Source organism: Acomys russatus, chromosome 27, assembly GCF_903995435.1.
Source record: "Acomys russatus chromosome 27, mAcoRus1.1, whole genome shotgun sequence".
Classification (NCBI taxonomy): domain Eukaryota; kingdom Metazoa; phylum Chordata; class Mammalia; order Rodentia; family Muridae; genus Acomys; species Acomys russatus.
Window position 1 is genome coordinate 8,533,155 of NC_067163.1, and position 20,590 is coordinate 8,553,744.

The 20,590-nt window shown below is 46.5% G+C and overlaps 1 long non-coding RNA gene across 1 annotated transcript in view; it reads left to right on the plus strand.

Annotated features, from left to right (window-relative positions):
• The window catches only part of LOC127210056 (uncharacterized), a 412,763-nt gene that overhangs the window by 327,212 nt on the left and 64,961 nt on the right, over nucleotides 1–20,590 (plus strand). The gene's annotated exons all lie outside the window — the stretch shown is intronic.

Below are 20,590 nucleotides of genomic sequence, written 5' to 3' on the forward strand. Positions count from 1 at the left end.
AGTGTTAGTGAAAGAGTCACATATTCTCAGTGATTTGATTATCAAGCAGATTAATGTGTGTGTGTGTGTGTGTGTGTGTCTTATTTAAAGCTAATTTTATTTTCTTAAAAGCATATAAAAGGGAAAAAATGAAAATAACAAGCAGAAAAGGGAAATGAGGGAAAACGTGCAGTTCATAGTCTATAACAGTAGAAACCCGATGGCTTGGTTAAGATAGTTTGAAGATTGGGTGCATCAGAGATACGAGAAAGGGTGGTTGTAGATGACTGTGGAAGTCAGTCAGGTCAAATAGGAAACTCACAGCAAGACACATGGTGTTGATAATAAGTTCAAAGAGACTCTTTGCCCACAGGGGACTGCCTTTATCAGCTCTCCACATAGCACAGCAAGACAGCACAGCAAGGAAGCCAACCAAGGGGGAGCGGCTGGTCTTTGTCCAAGCAAGTCCACGGTTCTATTCCGATGATACATTTATTCTAACGGATCAGCTACAAGGTGCCACTCATCACAGTGTGAACTATCTGTGTAAAATGCATCTCCCCTGTTCAAGACGAGGTAGAGAAAAAGGGATCTGAGCCACATTTGTGCTCAGGCAGGCAATCTTTGCTTGTTCGTTGGTTGGTTTTTTGTTTTGTTTTTTGAGACAGGGTCTCTCTGTGTAGCCTTGGCTGTCCTGAACTCACTTTGTAGACCAGGCTGGCCTGGAACTCACAGAGATCCAGCTGCCTCTGCCTCCCCAGTGCTGGGATTACAGATGTGTGCCACCACGCCTGGCTGCAATCTTTGTTTTATTCCCTTTTCTGCTTGCTTACTTTTTCTTTCTGTCTTTCATCAGTCACAAGCACAGACAGAAATCAACTCCTCAGCCATGGACACACCAGCACCACTTCTGTTTGTGCAAGCTCAGGGCCATGTGGAGATTGCTCTCAGGCTTGATTTTTTTTTCTCTAAATATATGATGATAACTCATGGATTTTTAAGTTTGGGGAATCTGCACTATTTAATTCTACCCATTGCTTCCATCACTTAAAAACATTCCCTCTAGAAGAAACTGTACCTTGCATCATCTCTGCTGTCCAAGGTTTGAGTGTAGGGAGAAGGGTGGTATGCTGGCTCTGACCTTCCCGAGGCCCCAAGCAGCTCCCAATCCCTCCTCCATTAGGAGACACTAGTCTAAAGGCAGGACTACACCAAGGCTTGGGGCAGGCACCCTGAGGCAGCAAGCACCATGTGCTTTGGGCTTCCTGCCTTGCTTCTGAGATGCAGATACATATAACAATGGCCAAGTCATCCATGGAAGATCTGAATTTCAACTGACAGTCTATTCCTTCAACTCTGCTTCCCTTTAATATTTATCTTGTCATTTGGTCTCCAAGGACCCTAGGTAGACAGCATGATACTGTCTTCTCACTGGTCCCCAGTAGTCACAGTGATGCGTAAAGATGGCCCCTTCTCCTGCTTAGTTGTGTCCCCTTGATTGCAAGTATCTTCTACTCTTTCTTACATTGTACTTCCCAAGACAAGAACCCCCAAATATAGAGGGTCCTTGAGACAAGAACCCCCCAAATACAGGGGATCCCCTTAAGAGGCAGAAACACCGTCATGTGGACCTCTGCCCTTAGCCTTGCCTACAGTGCTTAGAATGGGATACAGGAAGATGTGTTGGGCATCAGGTGTGGCATGGGAAGTATGTAAGTTAGGGTGACAGTGTACAGGGGCTTTGGAGACCTGGTGCTGATAATAATAAAGTCTTGCTTAGGATGGAGGAGCGATGAGAAGGAAAATGAGACAACAGAACCCTCACACAGGCTACATATCCATGCCTTAGGGACAAGAACAAGGTTAAAAGCCTGCTGCCCTCTAGTCTGAGGGCTCATGCAGACTCTGAGCTGGGAGAAGCTTGGCTAAGGTCAGCTATGCTCACAGGGCCTGCCTTGCGGGAGCTGCCTCTGTTACCTTTCTGCTACCACCCGTATGGAGACCTTGAAGGTGGATGGGACTCGCCAGGATTTCACTAGACTAAGCAACTCCGCTGTCAGTTGGATGACAGGACAGTTTCCTCACTGTAAGGACACACTCAAAATGCCCCTGTTCTGGGGTGGGGGTTGACTGGCTGAAATTCTGGCCAGGGGTCCATCCTCGGTAGAGCACCTGCATGCTGTGGTAAGACTGATGGCTGGAGATATGTTCAGTGTGGTCTGTATTGGATGTCTCCTGGCCACCTCCATCAGAGGAAGGCCTCACGTTTCCTTTGGACACTTTTCTTGCTTACAGTGCATCTTGACAATGCTAAGATTGCTCAGAAGAGCTCCCGACTTTCAGGGGTTCACAGTTTTCTGTTTTGTCCTGACAGTAGAAGGGCCATTTATAGCAAAGGATGTGTAAATTCCCTCACCCGTGCCTGTACAGGGACACTCAGGCACAGCCTCTCTGCTAGCCAGCTTTAATTTGAGCTCATTGGGGGTACAGGGTGATCAAGAGCTTCCTGTCTCCTCTGGTACCACCCCGCACAGGTGTCCTGTACACACTGAGCATCCTTAGAATGAATCTAGCTTATGTTTCAGAGGAATGCATCACACTTCCCTAGTTTTGAGGTCGAATCTGGTTTTTTGTTTTTTTCCATCCAAAATCCAAAGGCATGGCCAGCGGGGTTGGTCAGAGGTGACATTAGCTCCCTATATCTGAGTACTGTGTGCCTGCTGGTCCCAAACCAAGGCCAATCGGATTCTAATTGGGGCACGTTAGGACTGTGAGGAGTGTAGACATGGGGGGTAGGTGTTTATTCCCCTCCCTCCTGTGCTCTGGGTCACAGGGATAGACAGCTAAGCCACATACCAGCCTCTGGAGCTCAGAGGAATGCAAACCATTGCTGGGCTATCATGGGATGCCTGGCCACGAGTGGTCAGGCTGACTCAGCTCACGTGACCACACTCCGTGTGTGAGACACTTTCAGTCCATGAATACTGAATCATTGTCCTGTGTGCATGCAGACTAGAGCACAGTGGAAACAGGAGGACACTGGCATTGTAGACAGTGGTGCCAAATCCCAGGGCCCTGGGAGTCACATGGACTGTGCCTCTAATTCCTGTATTCTCGTGTCCACAGGGCTTTCTAACTATGCTCTGTTCTTCCTCCTCTTCCTCCTCTTAAAGACGCCTCAGATACCTCTGCAAGAGCGAGCAGGAGGAATTCTCATTGCTGACTAGACTAGAGCCTGTGCCAATCTCATTCCAACTTAGAATGCCTGTTCTAATGCTTTTCTTCTTCTTCATCTGCATGTCTCTGGGAGGAGGTAGATGGGGAAAGGGTATTTCCTAGAGAGATGGATCTGAGGTCAGAGCACCACTCCCCTTGCAGAGGACCTTGGCTAGGTTCATAAAACACACATGGGCACTCACAACTGCCTGTAACCCCAATTCTAAGCAATCCCATGTCCTTTCTGGTCTCCATGGAGGCTGCATACATGCTGTGCCCATACATGCAGCTAAAACAGCCAAACACATAACATTGAAATAATCAAGAATATATTTTCATTTCATTTTTTTGAGAACTTTGCTAGTTTACCAAATTAATCCAAAATGCCATTTAATATAGCCCCACATCCTTCATATGTACAGCCTTCCCTGGGCTGAACCCCTTGGTGTAAGCACCCACCTCACCCTCTTTTTACTGTCAGCGCCATCACCAGGACAGGCTCCTGAGCCATTTGTGTATTTGACGCCAATTTTCAAAGCAGGGCTGGCCACATCCTTGCATCATCAAGTATCTGCCAGACTCAGTAGTAATCAGTGCATCATGTTTTCTGAAAACAGCACCCAGCTAAGCACACGGGTGCCTGAACTAGTGCCTTCATGTCATGCTTAAACATGTCCCTCCATGGCACCTTGGCCACACTGTCTCTTTCTAGAATGTGGTTTCAGAGGACCCCATCCTTCTCTGCAAACTTTTCTTCCCAACGTGGAACATGGCACTAGCCTGGCTGGTGTGTGTGTGTGTGTATGTGTGCGTGTGTATGTCTGCACATGCATGTGCCTGTGAGAGTGTGTGCATACTTGCGTGTGTGCATGCATGTGTATATGTACATGTGAATGTGTGTGCTATGTAAGTGTGTGTATATGTGTGTGTGTCTGTATGTGTGCTTATGTACATGTACGTAGGGAAGCCTGTGGAGCTCCCCAGCATCTGTGTGAAACATGGAGCTAGAGAAGCTGCTATGGGTTGGAGGGTCCTGTGCAGCTCCCAGCATCTGTGCTCACTTCACTTGGCAACCTTAGATTTCATTCTAAAAATGTTCAGCGGAACTTTCCAAAAAAACCTCTGTGGCAGCCGGATATTTAAGGTAGCAGATTTGTGATATAGTGTGGGCAGGTTGCTAGGCAACTGTGACTCCTCCAGGTCCAGCCCTTGTATCTCTAGGCAGAGAGAAGGGAGGGGCCTAGGCTGGCTGTCACTCCCTGGGCAAGAAAGAAAGCTCTGTTTGGGGCACACACGGAGCCTAATGTGGCAGGGAGGTGTCTCAGCATATGGACAGAGGGACATCCCAAGGCCTTGGTTTTCCAGGTTGTGAAAACTGTGTTGTAGACTATTTTTTACAGCTAGAAACTTGGCTGGCTCTTCTGAGAACCCAGTTGTTCAAAGAGCCACACACAGGCCTCTGATCCTGGAGGAACCCTGCATTCTGGGAATTGCTGGCTCCAGAAAAAGAACCCACTAGGCTTGCCTATGTCCCTGGAGCAAATGCCCCGTCCGTGGCTGACATCAAGTAAGCTTCCCAGTGTCACCAGCTGTGGAGTGAGGAGAGGATGAGTGGACCTTGCTAAAGCTTTCCATGACTTGGGATGGCACAGGAAGCGACCCTACTGAGAGTGCAGGCAGGAGGACCAGTCAATTACAAGGACAGATGCTTCGTCTGCTGATTGTGTTTGCTTTTAATGTAACTGCTCTCATTGTAATCTGGCAAAATCCAATTGATAGTCATGTCTCCACGTGACACTCAGCCACCGAAGTTCATGAAAATTCAGCAGTGGCTTTCTGGGGTAATGTGCACTGGCTATACTCAACAGACGTTATTCCTTCCTCTGAGAAGGGAGAGACCCCCCCCCCCCACACACACACCAAAGTCCACTCTTGTCAGGGCACAGCAGCCTCTCTGATCCTACGGCTGCTGTGGCTCTACAGCCTACTCTAGCTCCCAGCACCCTGTGGGGTGCATGGGGGTGACTAGTAGCAAGGAGACCTGGGCCTAGAGGTAGAATACCGTGGGCATCACCTCCATGAGAACACACAGAAGAGATGCTGTGAGAGAGGCTGGGAGGCTATGGCCAGTGGAGGGTCTCCAAGCTTCCCTGTCTTATCGCTGCCTGCCCCTTACCTTTTCTGTTACCTGGAGTTGGTACCTACCTCAGACTTTGTCCCTTGTGTCATGAGACTGGGGCTGCCTCCTTTTTGGTCCTCTGCAGTGTTATAGCCCAGGCATCTGTAGGCTTCTGGCTGCTTTCTATCCCCCTGAAACTTGGTGGGCTTCTGCCCATGAGGGTCTAGTGTATGTGACACTGTCACTTGTTCCCTCCTTTCTTGCCAGTTGTCTCCTTCTCTAGCTCAGGCATCCTCAGAGCCGTTCTCATGCTCTTTGCATCTCTATCTTGGATTCCTTAGATACATGTCATGACATGCTTCTGGGGTCTCAGTGTATATTCCCCCTGCCGGCACAATAGTATATGGTTCTGGTTCCTGGGTAAAACAGACCCTGGCCTTGAGAGTTAAGGCAACTCTGCTTTAGACTGCTAGACCTCCTCCTGAGTCCTCAAATTCCTTCTCCTCTCATCCCATAATCCAAAATATTCACAGCTTCTGCTGCCCCAAGCTTCCCTGACAAGGGACTCCCCCATCCCCTCATGTAGTTGAGTGCCATTGCCCTCTTCATGGCACCAGCAACCCCTCCATTATTGCAATAGTCCAGACACTCGGGAACTGGCTGTGTTTCTTTGGCCCTATGCACTGCTCTGTATGTGTGTAATACATGTTGCCCACACAGAGCAGCACAACCTTCCTCTCCTCTTCAGGATGGCCCACGCCTGATTTTCTAGGAAACAATTAATGATCTAGAAAACAGAAGTGATTGAAAATCAAAGGGGGTTTTTAACTGAGGTTTTCAAGTTTATAAAACACCAGGGGAAGAATCTGTCACTTCTGGGGATAATTCTTAAAACCGATCTCTCCTCCCTGCCCTGCCCTGCCCCCTCCCCTATCCCTTTCTACCCCCCTTTCTGTCTTCTCTTTATGTTAAACATGCCACACCTGCTTCAGAGATACTGCCCTCTTCACCATCTTTAACTTGCCCACATCCTCCTTGAAGACTCAGATCTACTGCATATGTCCTCACCTCTCTTCTCTGCTTTGCTAAGTGAGGTTCCTTTAGCATCAGGCGGGGACCAGCATGAATAGGAAAGAAAAGAATGAGGTGGTGATGCTGGCCAAGTGGACAGTGTGTGCCAAGTCCTGTTTTCAACAGGTTGTGTCCTCAGGGACAGAGACCCGCTACTCTGATTATCTCTACATGACAGGAACTAGTAAGGCTCAGAGAGAGAGTTAATCATGATGTTGACCAAGAGATGCTGCATCAAAATGCTGTCAGCCTCATGGAAGATGTTTGTTGGCAGCCCTTGGCCCATTCATCCTGTAGAACATGACGCGGGGCACCAGTCCTCACTGGACCTCCTAACAACCGACATTAACCTGTAGGGACTGCAGAGTGCTTGGCGGTGTGTCATCAGTGTGTGGAGGAGATCTAGCATCGATGCCTCGGCTGTGTCCTGCAGGTGTGGTCTCTCATAGTTGCACCTGGATGACAGAAGTATAGGCACACAGGCCTGTGCTTTCTTGGGCCTGCCTCACCCCACCTGCTGCTGTTGTAGTCTCCTTGTCCAAACTCAACAGCCATTTGCAGTGCCTCTGCATTTTCTTCTGGCTGTATCAAATGCATGCCGTTCCTCCCTCTGAAAGGATGCCCTCTAGAGACTTCTGGGAAGCCCTGCCTCCCCAGGCCACCTGTAGGCCCAGGGCTCTCCATGTGCTTATGTGGAGGCCCTGCTGAGAGCTGGCACACCCCCTCTATCTCATGTGACCATCTTCTCCTGAGTCCTGCTCTAGCCAGGAGTTCCTTGAGACCTAGACCTCTTAGACCTGTCTCTATCCCCACCACCAGGAAACGGCTCATCCCAGCAGGAGCCCAGGTAGCATGTGGTGGTTCAACAAATGCTGGATGAAGGAATGGGCAAATAAGGAGAGGCGATCAAAGACGGAACAACTATTTCCCAGAATAGAGAGTCAGGAGGCTTGCAAGTTCGGGTACCACAGGAGATGGTTCATACTCCCAGAGCATAACCTGGCTCTGTTCTTTGTACCTGCTGACTGAGTAGGCCATATCTTATGGGAAGGACGTTGGGAAACCCTCTTCTGCAGGGATTCCAAGGCCTTCATTTCTGAACCTTACCTGGACTGTGACCTTCAGCTACCACTGTTCCTTTCTGAATCTGCATGACACAAAACTCTGCCCCCATCAGGAAGCAGCATTCTCAATAGAGAGGAGAACCATTCAAAAAGAAGGCACTACCCCCCGCCCCCGTGTATGTGCATGCATGTGCGTGCATACATGCACACATGCCATAGTGTGTATGTAGGTCAGAGAGCAACTTATAGGAGTTGGGCTCTGCTCTCTCTTTCTCCTACATGGGACCTGGCAGTCAGCTTCTCAGGTGTACTACGAAGTATTTTGCCAGCTGATCTATCTCACTAGCCCAGAAATAGATTTAATGGCTTTAAAGCAGAGGGCCATCATGGTGTGTTTTCCCCTCTGGTTAGGAAGTAATGTCAAGTCTTAGAATGTAAAACCAAGAACACATAGAAAGTCAGTTTGGAAGGTGCTGGTGTCTCCTTCAGATACTGTGCTGGGCCAGGCAGAGAGTAACTTGGAACTTATAGGCCTTCTCTCTCATTCTGCATATTGCGCCCAGGACTGAATTGAGCTATGCCGTCACACCGCGGCCTCAGGTTCAGCCTTGTATTGCCTGAGTGGTGGGGACAGAATACTGTTCCTCATCTTATGGCCGATAGAGCCAACGATCCATGTGTTGTCTGCCTAGGGTTGCACAGCTGCCTTGTGGCAGCGCCACAGAAGTCCAGACTGCTGAATGCTGAAGTGCTCTTTTTCTAAACTGCATTGCATCAGAGATCCTTTACCATAAATCTCTGTTAGGAAGGCTGACCCATGCCCTGCAGCTCTGGGCCTGCGTGTTCCAGCTCAGCGGTCACAGCGAGCACCGATGCATGCTCCCTTCGTTCAGACTCTTCTCAAGTATCTCGCTGCATTTGCCCTCATAGGAGCCCATGCTGTGGGTAGAAGCATCTTCCTATCCATCAGTAAGACAACAAGGTTGACCCCAGGCACAATAAGCCGTTTATGCAAAGACCTAAGTGTGTTTCCACTTCATCATCTTTCCTTAAGTCTTGCTTGCCTTTTCGTCTCCCCTAATTCCACGTAGGCTGTAGCCCCCATGTCACTCTGGTGTGCTTAAAAAAAAACAGTTTTGGGGGTGGGGGTAGTGGTGGGCAATTGTCAGCTACATTTTGACATGAGTTGCTGGGTGCTTTGGCCTGTCTAAGCTCTGGAGCGCCACAGACCCCCAGGGGCTGGCTCTGGGTTGCTCTGCGGGCCAGTGGCTGGGGCAGTGGCACTTTCTGCCTGTCTTAGAACTGCTCTCACCGTACTTCCTCTTGGCAATTGTTCTGGAAATGAACAATGAAAACTGCCTTAAAAAATAATAATAGCTTCTTAGTACAGACAGCACAAGACAGCACAACATAGAACATGTCAGCCGACACCATGAAAATGCAGCGCAGTCCTCACAGCTGTCCGAGCTGCGTTCACACTGGCCAGAGGAAGGGTGAGGAGTTTACCATATGGGGCCAAGGGTATGTCCCTGCAGCTGTGCAAATGGGAAACCCCCGTGCTGTAGAGGAGGACACTGAGTGCCAGAGAGCTCAGACTGCCACTCACACCCGTGAGCTGTGACCACTACACAGAGCTAAGCTGCCGTGAGTCTATAGCTATTCACAAAGCACTTCTATTACCAAAGCCAAATTTGGGCAGTCTAAAGTATCTGGCTAACTAAGCTATGTAATTACTTTGTGGCTAACATGTAACTTTTTGAAATTTCTTTTTTAAAATGAGGTAGTGTTGCCGGGCATGGTGGCGCATGCCTTAAGTTCCAGCACTTGGGAGGCAGAGGCAGGCGGATTACTGTGAGTTCAAGGCCAGCCTACTCTACAAGACAGCCAAGGCTACCCAGAGAAACCCTGTCTTGAAAATCAAAAAAAAAAAAAAAAAAAAAAAAAAAAATTGACTGTATCATGCTGCAGTACATGAAAGCAGAAAGCAGATGCCCCTCATATATGTACATACATATATACATATATGCATCATATGTATACACACACCCCGTGTGATAGATCATGCATGTATGTTTTTGCATACATATATAAACTGTCATTTCTTTCAAAGTGCCATGCATGTTAAGTAAGATACTTTATTTACCTTGTTTTTAAAAATGCCGACTTTTGCTTTATCCTTAATTTAGCAATTAGTACTTTGTATTTTGAATGGTTTTGAATTTTTAATTAAACACATGACTGCTCATTTCCAGGGGTGTGTATGAGTGACTTTGTAAAATTATTATTTTCATGTGTAGAAATTGCTCCTTTTTATTTTTGGTCACAGTTGGACAGTAACAACAAAACAATTGGCTTTGTTATAAGTTGCTGTGTTTTATCAAGTTCCTTGAAGACACAGACTGGTGTCTGTGTTCCTCTTAACTTGCTAAATATGGATGAAGTCAGCTCTGCCCCTTGTGAGCAGTGCAGAGCAGGACAGCACAGAACTGTGCTGTTTCCACTGGCCTAGAATCATACAGACCCCTCTCAAGATCCCCACACCGTGGTACCTGTACAGTTCATTTTCTTGTGTATTGATCACTTTAGGGATCACTGTAGTGGGACCCTAACTTCCCATTTCCCAAAGGACATGTGTAGAAGGTCGGGCCTGCCCCATGGAGCTGAGGCTGACTAAACTCAAAGGCAACTTTCACGGATTGACTCTGTTCAAAGGTATGGACTGTCTGTGAGTGTCATCGCTTCTGTCTGTTCTGTGTGAAGCAGTGGACACACACAGTAGCACTGTTGCCAGGGCCTCACCCTAAGAGACTAGATCATCTGTCCCGGTTCATGAGGGAAGGAGCAGCCTTGCTATTTGACATCTGTAAAGATTGGAGGGGGAGTCTTTAAAAAAGATATCCAAACTGAAAATAGAAAAATTTGAAGGTTCCCAATTTAGTTGAAACCATTGTAGATTTGAGGATTTAAAACAAATTATTATTCTCATTCTTGTTCCTTCCGTAGAGCCAAATTACCACTTTGTGTGTCTAAGGAAGCTTCAGGTTTTGTTGTTTGTTTGTTTGTTTGTTTGTTTGTTTTGTTTTTTTGATCCTTTAAGGAAACTGTTGCAATTATTCAATGTGCGCGAGGCACCAGGAATAAAAAGAGTTCCGTGAAGTTGTTTACTTTGAGAGTTGGTTTCCTCTGAGAGCAAAAGAGCAGCTCACCCTGGGCTCCTGAGACACACCCATCTGCACACCTACACTGAGCTTTAGTTAGCAGAGGTTCTAGTACAACACACAGTAGTAATTAACCCACAAGCCAGCATGTATGTGGTGTATTTGCTTTCTGCATCTGTATTTGTGTGTGAGAGAAAAGAAAATACCAGTTTCCATCTAAACTACCTCAACGTTGGCACAGTAGGTACTCTAGTGATTCTAACCAGCATCCACCTTTAATGGTCATGGGTACTGTGCTTATCTGAACTGCAGCACAGACTAAAAGGTCTGTACTCCAGCACTGTACTCCATAGACTGCTTGTTGGATGCACCTGTGACAGACCACACTACAGCTGAGCTGACCCCGTAGATGACCAGGGTTTCCTTGGCCAAGGCAGCCTAGAATGCCATTTCCTACCTTCAGAAAGTAAAATGGATCTTAAAGTGGACATAGCTTGAGAGCTCTCAGAATACTGATGCATCGTGTACACGTGGGGGTGTGGTGTTTTTCACATAACTTTTGACAGAAGTACTAACAGTGCAAGTCTTACATAACAAACAAACAAACAAACAGAAAAACTCTGGTCTTCAAGGCCCTGAGCTCACTCACATGGCTGGTCCCAGAATTCAGAATCAACACTAAGAGTCAAGCTTTTGTGTAGAAGGCAGCAGTCCATGCAGGAGAAGCTCCTATAAATGTCTCCCTTCCTTCCTGACCAGACCTTCTGGCCATAGAGAGGTGCCTTTCCTCAGCCCTCTGAGGGCCACTTGACTTGTAGTTGGCAGCTTCTTGTGGTTTCCAGAGGATGACAGCTGGGACTGGGACAGAAAAGCCTTGGCTCCACCGCCAGACCCTCTATCGTAGAAGTGCATGCCAGCCTTCCTCTGGGCTTGGATGTTCTCTTCTCTAGTGAGGTGAAGCTCTGGTGATCATGGCTGAGCTGTGCACTGGGGAGGATGGAAGGAGCAGTGAAGATTCGTGTCGATCGCTGCTCCCTGCCCATCCTTGTGCAGTTTTGTAGAAACAGCTGAGCTCTTATGCAGACCCTGGGAGGGACGGCTGGTCTCCATCTGGCATCACGAGCTTTTACTTAAATTTGTGGGCTTAATAAGGCTCACTCTAGAACAGGGAGGATCGTAAAGCCACCGTGCTATAAACAAAAAGGCTCAAAGCCACAGGTCTTTTCAGACTTATGTGGCAGGCATGGCAAGTGTGTATGTTCCTATGTCTGGAAGTGTGGCAATGTGACCTGCTTTGATTCTGTCTGCTGATTAAAACTAATCATAGCAATAAGGTAAGTGCATTATCTATACAACACGATCACCTTCACTTAATGAATTAGTATTTTATTCCCTAGAGCAATTAGCAAAAATAGCCAGTCAAGCCCCTTGTTGGATATATTCTGTAATTGTGTGGCATTTCAATGCATTTGTTTATGTCTAATTTGTCCCCAAGGTACTTAGAGAAGAAGTGGGATTATGGTGGTTGGAGTGTTACGGTAGGATTTCCACTATGGTTACTGTCACTAAATTACCACCTATAAAATGGTGCAAAGGGTCCTGTGTTTATTACTGGCTTTTATTATGACTTTCTCCCTCACTCTACAGAGAACTCATAGTAAGAACCATTCTCTTATTTCTAAGAATATAAACTGACCATGGCTAAGCTGCCCCCCTAATGGGCATTTTAAAAGAATGGTAGAAGGGGTGGTGGTGGGCATCATTGTAAGCCTGATAGAACCTGGACTCCCCTGGGAGGTGGGCCTCTGGAGATGCCTGTGGGGATTGTGTTGGCGGGGGAGGGGGGGGGAGGACTTTGGGTGGTACCATTCCCTATGCGGACTCTGGACTGTGCGAATGGATAAAATGAGGTGAGGAAGAGCACAGAGTCATTGCTCTCTCCTTCCTAATTGTCCATGCAGTGTGGGGAGCTGCTTTGGACTCCCACTACCTTGGTGTCCTTGTTGAGGTGGACTGTACCTTTAACTGTAAGCCAGAGCAAACCCTTTATTCACTCAGCTGCATTTGTGGGGTAGTTTATCATTGCACTGGGAAAACGAACTGAGACAGAATAAATAGTAGGTGAGTTTCACTTTTCTTAGGCCAAGGGAACAGTATCATTAGGCTTCCCAACTGATCATAGGATCAATGGCAAAGATCAGAAAGCCTAAAGGCCTGCAAATTGCGTGGATCTTGCAGAGGCCTAAGTTCACTTGGTGGTAGTAGTTCCATGCAGTGGCACTTACCTGCTTGATCTGGCTTCATCTACTGTTTTCTAAGAAGATGTGTGCTTTTCTCCTGCTATAGCCTGGTGAGCAGGCAGGCTTTAGAAGTAGAGGAATGAAGCCCATCCTGCGGGCCATAGCCAAAATCCCTGCAGGAGGCCATGTCAGATTAAAGAGGTTTTAGTTTCTTTGGGTTTGTAAGCAAGCCCTATGGTGGACACGTCAAAGGTGGGGCTATATGCTAGAAGGATTCCAGCTCTCGAGCTGGGATGTTAGGAAAAAGACAGACCAAGTCAACCATGTCAACACCAGCAGTGGGTCTGGTTCTCACTGTCTAGTTTCTACACCTTTCTTAGCACATAACATCCTAGCATCTTGGAGGGAAGTCTGGGAACCTGCAGTGTGTACCATGCCTAGCTTTTTTGTCCATGCGCAAACCAGAGTGTGAGATTCAACAGGAGCAGAGGAACTGGGGTTGGGGCAGAGATCACCAGGAAAGTGAGGAGCCAAGGAGAAGCAATCTGCCTGCAATGAATGAACATGTTACCCCGTAGCTTGCATAGTAAATATCTGTGCAGTGTTTGCCACGTCTTGGTGTCAGTGTGGGCAAGTCTAAACTCATCACACACTTATTTCTAGTAGTTCGGATCTGAGCAGTGACTGAGATACAACTGACACCAGTAATGGAGATACTTTAGATGCAAGCAGAGAACTGTGTTCACCGTGAAGAAAAGCAGTTATCTTAGAGCATGCTACTAAATGAAAGTATCCAGATCATTCATTTGTATCACTGGGGAGTGAAGATCAAAGTATGAGGACAGATGAAATGGGCTTTAGATTCAGAATATGTACCATGCAATGCCATTTAGTATACCATATGTCAGATGTGAGCACACACATTGAAATCCTTTACTAAGGCTTGAGGAATTGACAGTCACTGTCTGTGTCTTTTTAAATTTTATTTATTTATTTATTGTATATGTCATTGAGTAGCCAATAGCTGTGTAGAGACTCAGGAACAAAGCTATAGGACAAGTGGTCACCGGTGCCTGTTAGTGGTACATCATAGGCTCTTTGCCAGGTAGGATCTTTGATATGGTATTCAAGCCTTTATGTACTTGGCACAGCCCTTCAGGGGCCCTGAAAGGAGAGACCCCCAAGGAATTGTTGGGACCAGGGTTCAAGATAACAGGTCACTTCATACAGCAGGGTAAAAAGAATCAGGCTTAGGCTGAAGGCTCTGTGAAGCCCTCACATGATCCTACCTCAGGGAATTTGAGGTCATGTATCTTTTGGATGGGATGCTGGCAAGTCCTTTAGAATCTTCCAAATGCCTCTGCTCTCCCCTGGACACTATTTCTCTCTTATCCCCATTGAGCCAGTCCTGAAGTTCTGAGCCAGCTTGGGCCATCTTGGTTTAGTGAAGCCATGGAGCAAGTGCCAACATTGGGGCTCAGAGTGTCAATCATAGTTTCTCTCTGGGGTCACAGTCTCATGGGGCCTGGGGCGAGGTTGGTTAGCTCATGTGAGCTGAGCACTCCATGCTGGCAAAGGCTGCCATGACACAGTAGGACAAAGCTCAGATAATGGAAGGTGTGGTCAGAGGGTGGACAACGTGGTAAAGACAGGATGGCACTGGGGTCAGAGATGAAGAGCATCAGTTCATCACTGGCGAATACGAAAGCTCTCTTAAGCGTAGAACCATCTCTTCCTGATTTCAGGTGAGCTCCAAGTAGAGACCTGCAGATGTGGAGTCTGAACCAGTGGGCACTGAGCCGCTGTTGTACCAGTAGGTTGACTTACTAGCTCACACCACAGTCCCAAAGCCCATATTGATGGAAAGAGGACCCAGGGCTCCCTCCCAGGCCTTGTCAACATGATCTAGTGTTTTGCCCTGTTTGACAAGAGGTTTCCTTCTGTCTCTTTTGAAGAGGCACCACCAGAGGATTTCCCTAGCCGAGCACAGCTTCCTGCCTTGGCCTGCACGGGGGCCACAGTTTGATTGTACTCTGTGCCAGGCTCAGAGGTCGTAGTCTGGATCTCCACCCAGTCTCCTGTTAGGGACTTGGTGGCACATAAGGGAGTGCCTTCTACATATCATTCTGACCCCACAGATGACACTCGAACATTTCCACTTACCTACTTGAGGGACTAAACGTGGGAACGACAGGTGGATAAGGAGGAAGAGGTGCTTAGAAGGCAGGCCCAGAAGCTCACACTTGCACTGGGGAATCCACTCTACAGCGGTCCATCTTACTGACTACAGAAGCCAAAATAAACAAATGCATTAAAAACTTTGATATTCATTTATGTCAGAAGCATTCCCATCCTCCCGGTTGCTTCTGACTCTGTGGGTGGGAAATGAGCTAACTGGGAGAGGTGTGATCCTGGCACTGTGCTGTGGTGTCAGGGGCGGCCCTGTTCTCTGTGACCTCCTCCTGGGCCCTGTAAGAAACACTTGTGATATGAAAACTGTGGGAAATTATGGCATCATCAATTCTGAAATGACAGGACATTCACACTGAAAGCTTTTCTAGTAGAAGCTAGCAATGGAGACCACATTGGCAGAGGGATAAAGGACAGTGGCCTCCAAGGCCAGGTTGGGCCCTGGCACCTCTCTATCCCAATGTGGTACACACACTACTCTTGTTCTGAGCTGAGTTCCAGCTAGGGGGCCTGATCCCAGCCACCTCTCACTGCTGCTGGGTGAGCGAAAGGCCCCATCAGCTGCAGCACTGCCTAGCCCTAGACACCAAAGCTTTTAGGACAGAGACTGATGACAAAGCCGAGGTCCATAGGGTGTGGCTACGGTCTTGTTGAATAGGAACTGCACTCACTCATCCACTTAGCCACGAGACGCACTTTGGGGTGTTTTCTGTTGCCGCTATAGCATAATGTAATGTATTACAAGTTGGCCCCTGGCCTCATGGGATTGGTCAGCTGTAGGTGTGGTTGTTAAATATTCTCTGTCTTTTTCCCCATCACTTACAAGTATGGTTTTAGCTGAGTAATTTCCTAAGTAGGTTTTTTAAATATAAAAACAGGATTAATAATACTGTTTCATACTTTTAGCTCTTGTTACTTTGAATTTTCTTCAACGGCTGTTATTTCTCCAAAACCTAGTTTCCTTTACATTAAAAAAACAAACAAACAAACAAACAAAAAAAAACAAACAACTTTATCAAGAAGGTTAAAGGATAAAAGTAATATTTTATCAGCTTCAATTTTATCCACCATCAGTTGCATATTTTCTTTTCATTCTTTCTTTTTTCTTTCTTTTGTCAGTGGTTTTTCTTCTTCTTTTAGTAATAGTAAGAAGGAACTTGGCCAACTCATGGAAAATCCCAAAATTTCAATAGTAACTCAGGTTTTTTTAATAAGGCAAAATGGTTCATTATGGGTGTTGTTTTTATAATAATCAGAATAGTCTTGAGAATTTATCATCTTTTGGTTTTTTTAAAAAAATCTTTTGATTGTCTTTATTCCACCTATTTTATCTTTCCTGATAACACTGAACCCGCAGTCAATATCATGTAACAACTTGACCTCTCTATTTCAAAATAATCCCATTTGATCATTCTATATTGTAAAGCACCACACTATATCGAAAATGTAAAAAGGCCAGGCACACCTTTAATCCAAGTGCTCGGGAGGCAGAAGCAGGAGGATCTCTCTGAGTTCAAGGCCAGCCTGGTCTTCAATGTGAATCCAGGACAGCCAAGGCTACAAAGGACAGCCAAGGCTACAAAGAGAAGTCCTTTTTTGAAAAAAAAAAGAAAAGAAGAGAGAGAGAGAGAGAGAGAGAGAGAGAGAGAGAGAGAGAGAGAGAGAGAGATTTATTATTTATCTATTTAAAAACCTGTCAAAAATAAGTAAAATGCATACTCAAGAAAAAAAATGGTCACCAGGGTATTCATACATCTATGGTTTTCCATGAATGGATAAGGATAATGATGTTTCAATAAACAATGAATTTTTTAATGAAAAATATTTCTTTTAAATCAAAGTACCAAGGCTTTCTGATTTCTGTGTGGGACACCAAGCAGATACATAACATTCAAGGGACTAGGGTGCTCAAAGCTTTGGTTCCATGAGCTTTTCACAGAACTTCTGGACCACAGTGACATCAGAGGAAGTGTGGGAGTGAGGGCTTGCTCGGCCCATATACAACTTTGATTTATTTTTTTATTTAAAATATTTCCATAAGTATCTTTTTATTCTATTATTTTCCTCATAAATCCTCTCCACCCCCTACCCACCCAACTTCATGTTCTTACTCATTCTCTCTCTCCTCTCTCTCCTCCCCACCCCATCTCCACTTTCCGCTCTCTCCCCCATCTCTCTCCCATCTCTCCCCCATCTCTCCCCTATCTCTCCCCTGACCCCATCTCCTCTCTCTCTCTCCTCTCTCTCCCCACCCCATCTCCTCTCTCTCTCCCAATCCATCTCCTCTCTCTCTCCCCCCACCCCATCTCCTCTCTCCTCTCTCTTCCCCACCCCATCTCCTCTCTCTCTCCCTCTCTCTCTCTTTCTCTCTCTCCCCCCAATCCATCTCCTTTCTCCCCTACCCCATCTCCTTTCTCTCTCCCCCCTCTTCACCCCATCCCACCCCACCCCACCCCATCTCCTCTCTCATACTCTCACTCTCTTGATCTCTCAAAAACAAGAAGTAAAAATCAAAACAAACAAAAATATCAAAAGAAAATGAAATTAAAAGTTCACAACAACTGCTCCTGCCTAGGGGGTCTGCCTTGGGGTGCGTTTGATAGGCCTAGTGACATTCCACTCATTAAAAGTGGTTTTTACTCTCCCAGCAGGTATTGTTTCTTGGTTGGGGTAAGATTTTGTGCCCACTTTCCCTTCCCAATGCTGGGGTTTTGTCTGGTTCGAACCTGTGCTGGTCTGGTACATACTGCAGTCTCCCTGAGTTCATATGTGCACCAATCCTGTTGGGTCTTACCATTGTCCTACATTCTTTTCCTCATAAAGCCCTGAGCCTTAAGGGGATGGATGGGTTTGATGAAGACATCCCCTTCAGGACCGAGTGCTCCACAGTGTCTCACTCTCTGCACATCGTCCAGTTGTGGGTCTGTCACGTACACTTTAGCAGACCAAGGAGCTCTGGACAGGGAGCTGCTCTGTGAGCAGGATATTATCAGTGTAAACCAAAGTGTTTAACTATGAATGAATTAAAGCTTGCCTTGGCCCCGAGGGTTCCAACGCATGAATTAGAACCTTATTTCTAACAATCAGGAGAGCATAAACAGCCCCGACTGACTTAGTGCATGAGCAATACTGACCACATCTTAAATATATTTTAATGATCGTGACAGTAAATATCTTTAGGGCATGGCTTCTTAAGCTTTTTCCACTCACAGCCTTTTACATGAGGAATTTCTACATGATTCTATGTATATAGGAATACATGTTAAATAGAAAAAAAATCAATCACAGATCATAAATCATGAAGAAATGTATTTTAAGCAAAGCATTTGGTGAAACCCTATCTCTTCTCTTATGTGAGGTGGCCACTCAGATACCATACTTCCAAAAACAATGATTTCTACTTATAGGGAAAGAAGGAGCAAGAACCAGGTATGTCCCACACCAAACTGTACCCATGTTTGCAAATCCAAGTGACCAAGCATCTCACTTAGTGAGGCCTCGGAAGCAGCTGTAACTCAGGAGCTGCTTTCTGAAGCTAGGAAAAGCCTGTAAGCCCTACTTGCCCCTGTCCATTTTACAGCTATCATTACTTAATTAGCATTTCCTTGTCATGCTATAACCCATACAGTGACTATAGTCTCATCTACCACACATGCAGTCTGAGAGGAGTGCTTTCTGGGGTGCTATATATGAGCACCCCTCTCTAAGTGGAGAACTGCACTAGGCACTTTCGGGTTCTTGCTCAAAACATAGCTGCTTGGTTTGTCTTCAGCCTCACATTTGTACTTTGTTTTCTAATTCCTTGCCAGAGCTGTACACTTATTTATGCTTTCTCCATATGTTTCCAGAGGATGCTGTGCCCAGGGGAGGCATTGCATCACATTCCTAGCTGTTTTATCAAGTTGACAGACTCCAGAGTCTGCAGCCCTAGCCTGGGATCCTCTGTTGATTACAGAGTCTCCTTCACATCTGTCATCTTTCATGAAAACTGGAGCTGAGGCAGGTTACCCAGTTCTGAACATACAGTTTCACCATCAGCCGTAAATATCGGTCTGTTCTTGTATTGTTTCGATTGCCTATGTCTTTGCGCTTAGAAAACAAGGTAGCCAGCCTTCGTCCCTCTGGGCTACTATGACAATATACCTTCAGCTGGGTGGTTTATAAACCATGGGGGAGTGTACAGCTCAATTAATTCTGCAGGCTGGGGATATTACCACCAAGGTAATCTGGTAAGCTGGCTCTGTGCCTTGGGGAGGGCCACTTCCTGGTTCAGGGGTGGCAGCTTCTCACTGTCTCCACACGTGGAGGGGCACAGAGCTCCCCGAGGCTTCTTGTCTAGGGATCTGATCCCATTCATGAGGGTTCTACCAACCCGCGATCTCATCAGTTCTCAAAGGCTTCACTCTCTCACCTTGCTGCTTGGGTTTCAGCACATGAATTTGTGGGTCAGAGCAATAGCCAGACCTCAGGAACCCGCATGCATCAGCTGCCGCTAGTGAACTAGGGCTTCTCTGAAAATGCCTGTGAGAGTAAAGGTTTGTGGGTTTGACCTGTTTGGTGGCTGCCTCATCTTTCACAGGATATAATGCATTTGGTCCTGATCTCCAGGTCATCAGAGTGTCATTATGATGGTGACCTAGGCCTTTCAGAGAGTCATTAGCGCCCAAAGGCTGACCCACACGCAATGATAGGTAGATTTCAGGAAGCTGTGTGTTCGCTCAAAGGTAAACACTGTTTCTCAGCAATGATTTCTCAGTCACTAGTTTATCCGGGTTGGTAGTGAGGTCAGCAGGCTATTAATTGTTTCTTTCTCATCAGGACACAAAAATATACATCCACAGAGTTGTGGCCAGGAGCAAGCTTCTCTAGGCTCGTATTTAGCAAATGCAGACTCCATAGTCCTCTCTCTCCTTCACCAGATAAGTGGACGATTTCAGTCATTCATGACTCAACATACAAACCAATCATTGATGAGCAGCACGGAGCTAGAGAAATGCAGCTTTTAAGGACTGCTCTTCAGCCTTGCCTGGACTCTGTGGGACAAACAACTCTCAACTTTCAAATATAGTTTTCATCATTCTGGAAGATTCACAAAATGCAAATCATTGGCAACTCCAGAGTTGCAGTTTGCTTTAACTTGGGCCAAGAACTGCATCTGTAACAATTCTTTCCAGTTATAAGAGTCACCAGGATACATCCTATAACTATCAGCATTCCACTGTCGTGTCTTGCAATATAACACAGAAGAGCCTTGAGGGTGTACTGGTGGTACAACACAGTTAGCAGAGCATGGCCACCACTACCTATGCTTGGCTCATGGCTACACCTGCCTATCCATTGGCTCATGGCCATACCTACCTATCCATTGGCTCATGGCCACACCTACCTATCCATTGGCTCATGGCCACACCTACCCATCCATTGGCTCATAGCCATACCTACCTATCCATTGGCTCATAGCCATACCTATCTATCCATTGGCTCATGGCCACACCTACCTATCCATTGGCTCATAGCCACACCTACCTATCCATTGGCTCATAGCCATACCTA